Source organism: Rattus rattus, chromosome 1, assembly GCF_011064425.1.
Source record: "Rattus rattus isolate New Zealand chromosome 1, Rrattus_CSIRO_v1, whole genome shotgun sequence".
Classification (NCBI taxonomy): Eukaryota; Metazoa; Chordata; class Mammalia; order Rodentia; family Muridae; genus Rattus; species Rattus rattus.
In genome coordinates this window covers 4,197,745-4,203,744 of record NC_046154.1, presented here as the reverse complement: position 1 = coordinate 4,203,744, position 6,000 = coordinate 4,197,745, and positions in this window count along the sequence as shown.

Below are 6,000 nucleotides of genomic sequence, written 5' to 3'. Positions count from 1 at the left end.
GAGATCTTGCCTCAAAGCAAGCAAATAAACAAAATCAAACCAGCAAGCATAACACACACACACACACACACACACACACACACACACACACACACACACACCCCAAAGCTTAGAAAGTTAGAATGGATATATAGGAGAACCTGAGGTCTCTGGAAGAACAATCAGTGTTCTTAACCTCTGAGACATCTCTCGAGCTCCCATAAGATATTTCTTGATAGGAAATGGACACTTGGTGAGTTTTCTCCAGGGATCCCACTCTAACTTTCTAAGCTTTGGTGTGGGAGCACTTTCTTTGTTGGTTTGGTTGGGTTTTCTGTTTGTTTGAGACAGGATCTCACCATGCAGCTCTGGATGACCTAGAATCATTTGTCTAGACCAAGCTGGTATTGAGTTTACAGACCCACTGGACTCTGCCTTCTGACTGCTGGGACTAAAGGTGGAGGCCTGTGCCACTGAGCCCTAGGAAACTCTTTTCTCTGTTGTTATTTTCTACCCAAGACTTCTCTGGGAGTTCCAGGCCTGGTCTAAAGAGTGAGTTCTAGGAGTTCTAGGGCTACACAGTGAAAACCTGTCTTTAAAAACTAAAAGAAGAAAAAAAAAGAAAAAGAAAGCAAGGACAGAGGTTTGCAGTTCTGCTGACAGTTCAGTTGACATGGCTGCTGTAGCTTTGTGGCTGGCCTTCTCCTAGAACCTCTGAGATTATTTCTTCTTATTGTAATTATGTTTTCATGTATTACCTTCCACATGTTTGTTTGTTTGTTTGTGTGTGTGTGTGTATAATATATTATACACACACACACACACACACACACACACACACACACACATATATATTCATTTTTTGAGATTGGGTCTCCCATGATAGCTTAAGCAGGCCTCAAAATCACTACATAGTTCAGGTTGGCTTTAAGCTCATGGCAAACCTCCTGCCTCATCTTCCTGAATGCTAAGATAACATATGCCAATATGTCAATTGCCATATGCCAATAGACCACACTTCCTACAGTTTTTCTCTTACCCTTATGTATTAAGTATCTTAGCATCATAAAGTCTGGCTTCTGAATTCAGAATTCGTGACTAGACAATGTCTTTTTTCCCCCTAGTACAAGCCACGACCTTTTGAACATGACAAGTGGGCACTCTACCTCTGAGATATATCTCTAGCATATAATGGTTTACTTTAAGAGTTAACTGGTCTAGGGGTTGGGGATTTAGCTCAGTGGTAGAGCGCTTGCCTAGCAAGGGCAAGGCCCTGGGTTCGGTCCCCAGCTCCGAAAAAAAGAAAAAAAAAAGTTAACTGGTCTAGATTAAGGAGTAACCAAGACAACTAATTGTTTGGATTATTTCTCTCTCTCTCTTTTTTTTTTTGGAGCTGGGGACTGAACCCAGGGCCTTCACTTGCTAGGCAAGCGCTCTACCACTGAGCTAAATCCCCAACCCCTGTTTCTCTTTTTTAAAAAGTATTTATTTATTTATTATACTGTACACTGTAGCTGTTGTCAGATGCACCAAAAGAGGGCATCAGTCCCATTACAGATGGTTGTGAGTCACCATGTGGTTGCTGGGATTTGAACTCAGGACCTCTGGAAGAGCAGTCAGTGCTCTTAACTGCTGAGCCATCTCTCCAGCCCATTTTCTTTGTTTCTTACTTCTTTTCTCTTGACAAATGCTTGGAAAAGCAGAATGTATTTTTTTTTTTCTTTTTTTTTCGGAGCTGGGGACCGAACCCAGGGCCTTGCGCTTGCTAGGCAAGTGCTCTACCGCTGAGCTAAATCCCCAACCCCAGAAAAGCAGAATGTATTCTTAAACTACCAAGTCATCTCTCAAGCCCAGCACATCCTGGTTTAATCAGTGCTAGGGATTCCTGGAACCTGAGGGAAGGAGGAAGAAGCTCTACACGGTTGGTCTCTGATACAGCACTCATGCTATAGCACGCCCATCTTGCCAATAGTAACATAGATGATTCAAAAGTCAGGCCCCTTCCTTTGGTACTAAGGCTTTCTGCCTTACTGAAAGTTGCTTTTCCTAGTTCTGAGGTCTTTGGATTTGGACAGGGCTATGCTATTGGCATTCCGGGGTCACTAGTCTGCAGTCAGCTTGTAACGAGACTTCTCAGCTGCTACAATAATGCTACAGACCGATCTCCCTTTCTATATAGATAGTTGAAGGGTCTTTCAACTGTCTATAAAGATATTCTGTAGGTTCTGTGACCTTGGAGAACCTTGACTAATATACACAAGTTCTTCCTATTTCATGATTCAAATACAAATCTCTTAACTTTCTTTTAAACATTTTAGATTTAAAAAATGTATACGCTTATTCTTTTGGAATAGGAAAGCATCTTTATTGGGAGACACCAGTAACCCTGTACTTAGGAGGGAAGGCTGGGAGATCAAGAGTTCAAAGTCATCTTCAGCTACATATGAGTGTAAAGCCAGCCTGGGTTATATGAGATCCTGTCTAAAGGGAAAAAAAGGTGTAGGAAGTGTGAGGGACTGGAGGCCTTTTCCTAGTAAACCAAATACCTCTTTACATTCCAGGAAGTAATCCATATGCGTCAGTTTCCAGGTGTGAACTCCAGCAATGACTCACACAGGGCTGGGCAGATTCAACAGGATCCCTGTCCTTGCCCTGCGCAGAAGCAGACTCTCATGAGGCATATGAAGTGTTTAAAGGGACAGGCAAAATGCACTGTCTCCACTGTCTATCGCTTATCTAGCATTGATAACTGCCACTGTATGCTTGTCACCGTAACTCCCTAAAGATTACTAATTTCCAGGGTTGAAGAGGTAGCTCAGTGGGTAAAGCCTCGATGCACAAACAGGAGGATCCCCAGAATCCATGTAAAAACCATGAAAGTCAGGGGGAGATGACATCTACCCATAATGCCCAGCACTCACTTTGAAAGCAAAGAGAAGTGCATTCCTGGGGTGAGCCTTCAATGTACCCACACACATGCCAGTGTGTGTGTGTGTGTGTGTGTGTGTGTGTGTGTGTGTGTGTGTGTGTGTGCTCAGCCTTCAACTCATTGTATTACATTTGTTCTGGAACGTCAGGATTATATGGGCACCATCATGCCCGACTTAGAAATTGTAGTCAATATAATTTCCTGTTCATTGAGTCTATCCTAGGAAGAGTATGGCGGCCATCAAAGGTTCCCGAGTCAGCCAGCCCATGGCATTCTGGGTTCAATGATCAGCATGGATTGTTGGCAGAGTATAGAAGCACACACCTTAATCTCAGTATTTGAGCATTTAAAGTCAGTTTACACTACCTAGTGAGTTTAAGGCCACTATGTATCATAAAATATATAGTGAAACTATCTCAAATATATGTGTACATATATACCCCCCTTAATAAGAAAACAAGATTAGAGGGACAAATAAAGTTTCCAGAAAGGATGTTCAGTATTATACATCATGGGGCTTTATTTGTTTTTAACAATTAAATCTTTAATGTTTGCTTTTATTTACAAGTATGTTTACTTGTCTGTATGTGCATCGTGCATGTGTGGGTGCCCATGGAGACGGGAAGAGGGTGTTAAATTCCCTGGAACTGGAGTTATCTGTGGATGTGGATGCTGGGAACCAAACTTGGGTCTTCTGAAAGAGCAGCAAGGCAATGTTCTTAATGGTTCAGCCATTTCTCCAGCCCCTGAACAGTACTTGTATTAATGAAAAATTATTGGAAGGAGTGCTTCATGAATTCACCTGATATCCCTGCCCAAGAACCACGCTAATTTCTGTATCATTCCAACTTCAATATATGTCCTGCCAAAGTGGGGATTGTTTTCTTGTTTTTAAAAAAAGACTTATTATTATTAGTTTTAAATTATGTGTGTGTCTGTGTGTAATGGTAACTTTTATTCACCTGATGTAATTGTCTCAGAGGCTTACTGTCTCTGTCTGCTAACCCAAGCATTGTCCTGGGAGCGTCTAGCCTCTGTACAATCTAACCTAGACCTCGAATGTTTTTAGCCTCTGAGACTTACTGCTGAATACGCTCACATTTTCCAGTTCTTTCTGAACTCTGGCTGACTGATTCAACTCAACTGTTCTGGCTCGAACTCCTCTCCAAGCTGACTGATTCCGTTTGCTTTCTCAGTAAATGTCTCTGCTTGGCCTCACACTAACTTTGGCAGTATGTTCCAATCTTCTGGCTCCTTATTCTGGTTCTGTCTTCACCTGTGTCTAGCTTGTTCTCTCTGCAACCTGTCTCTGCAAAACTCTCCAGGTAAAACTGCCTCTCTCTCCTTCCTCCCTCTCTCTCAGCACTGCCCTTATGTAGCCTCCCTTTCCTCTCTTTTCTTGTGAGAGTTGGGCAGATCCTGTTCTGTCAGTTTTTTCTCTGCCACTCAATTAGACATTACTTTCAAACATGGGTGCTTCCTTCTATAAACCGACTTTACCTTCATTGTTTGGGATTTACGGTCTGTACTGAGGGTGTGTCTGTATTCCGGCCAGAGGGGTTAAAGGTGTACACTAAGGGCTGAGTCACAGCACAATGAGTAAATAACACAAAAATCTCTGGGTTCACAGTATCATCAAATATCCTGCAACATCTCTGTGTATAGCTAGTGGAGGTGCCCGTAGAGGCCAGGGGTATCAGATCCTGATGGTGCTGAATTATAGGTAGTTGTGAGCCACCCATGCTGGGTACTGGGAAGTAGGTTTTCCAATATTTATTTATTATGTATACATCGTACAGCTTTCTCCCTGCATATATGCCTGCAGGCCAGAGGACACCAGATTTCATTGTATATGGTTGTGAGCCACCATGTGGTTGCTGGGATTTGAACTCAGGACCTCTGGAAGAGCAGTCAGTTCCCTTAACCTCTGAGCCATCTCTCCAGCCTGCAAGAGGACCATCTCTGCAGCCCTTGTTTACTTTTTGTAAAGGCAGGGTCTTATCATATAGCCCAGGTGGGCTGGCCTGGGATTCACAATCTTCTAGCCTCAACTTTTCTTTTTCCCTTCTTTCTTTTGTGGCCCTGGCTGGCCCTTGAGCTCACAGAGATCTGCCTGCTTCTGTCTCCCAAGTGCTAAGATGAAAGACATTGGCTTGGTTCTCTTGTGTCACTCAACTTTCTGAGTGCTTTTGCATCTATGTATTACCTGTACCCTAGCACTAAAGTATTTATTTGTTTTTACAAAAAGTACTGTATTTGTTGAGTGAGATAAAGTATTTGTTTAAGAGTACCAATATATGGGCTGGAGAGATGTCTCAGTGGTTAAGAGCACTGACTGCTCTTCCAGAGGTCCTGAGTTCAAATCCCAGCAACCACATGGTGGCTCACAATCATCTGTAATGAGATCTGATACCCTCTTCTGGTGTGTCTGAAGACAGCTACAGTGTACTTAAATATAATAAGCAAAATCTTTAAAAAAAAAAAGAGTACCAATATATTACATATGTGTATCTTACCTCATTTCTGATTCCCAAGCTAATATTCTCTCCATGTCTGTTTAGAAAGTTATTGTTTAATTAACTATTAATTAATTAATTGTTTTGCCAGCATTTTAAGGTCAGTTTGGCTGGCTGAACTTAAGTCTTTTGGCCTAACATGGGCTATATCACTGAGCTGTACTATCAGCCCTATTTTATTTATTTATGGCAGGGGTAGGGTTTCATGTAGCTCAGGCTAGCCTTGATATCTCAGTATATAGCTGAGGATAAATGGATCCTCTTGCCTTAGCCTCTCAAATGCTGGGATATGCTATTCTCTTGTGCTCCAGGAAATTGCTGTTTCTGTTAATAAGAGAGCTGTAAGAGCCTAGGTTAAACCAGGTGTGGTTGTGCAACTCTTGATGCCAGCACTCTGGAGGCAGAGATGGGCTGATCTCTGTGAGTCCCAGGACAGCCAGTACTAAAGACTGCAAGTTTGAGGTCAGTCTAGATTACACAAGACCCTGTTTCAAACAAGAGAGACAAAGACAGACACACACAGACAGAGAGAGAGAGAGAGAGAGAGAGAGAGAGAGAGAGAGAGAGAGAGAGAGA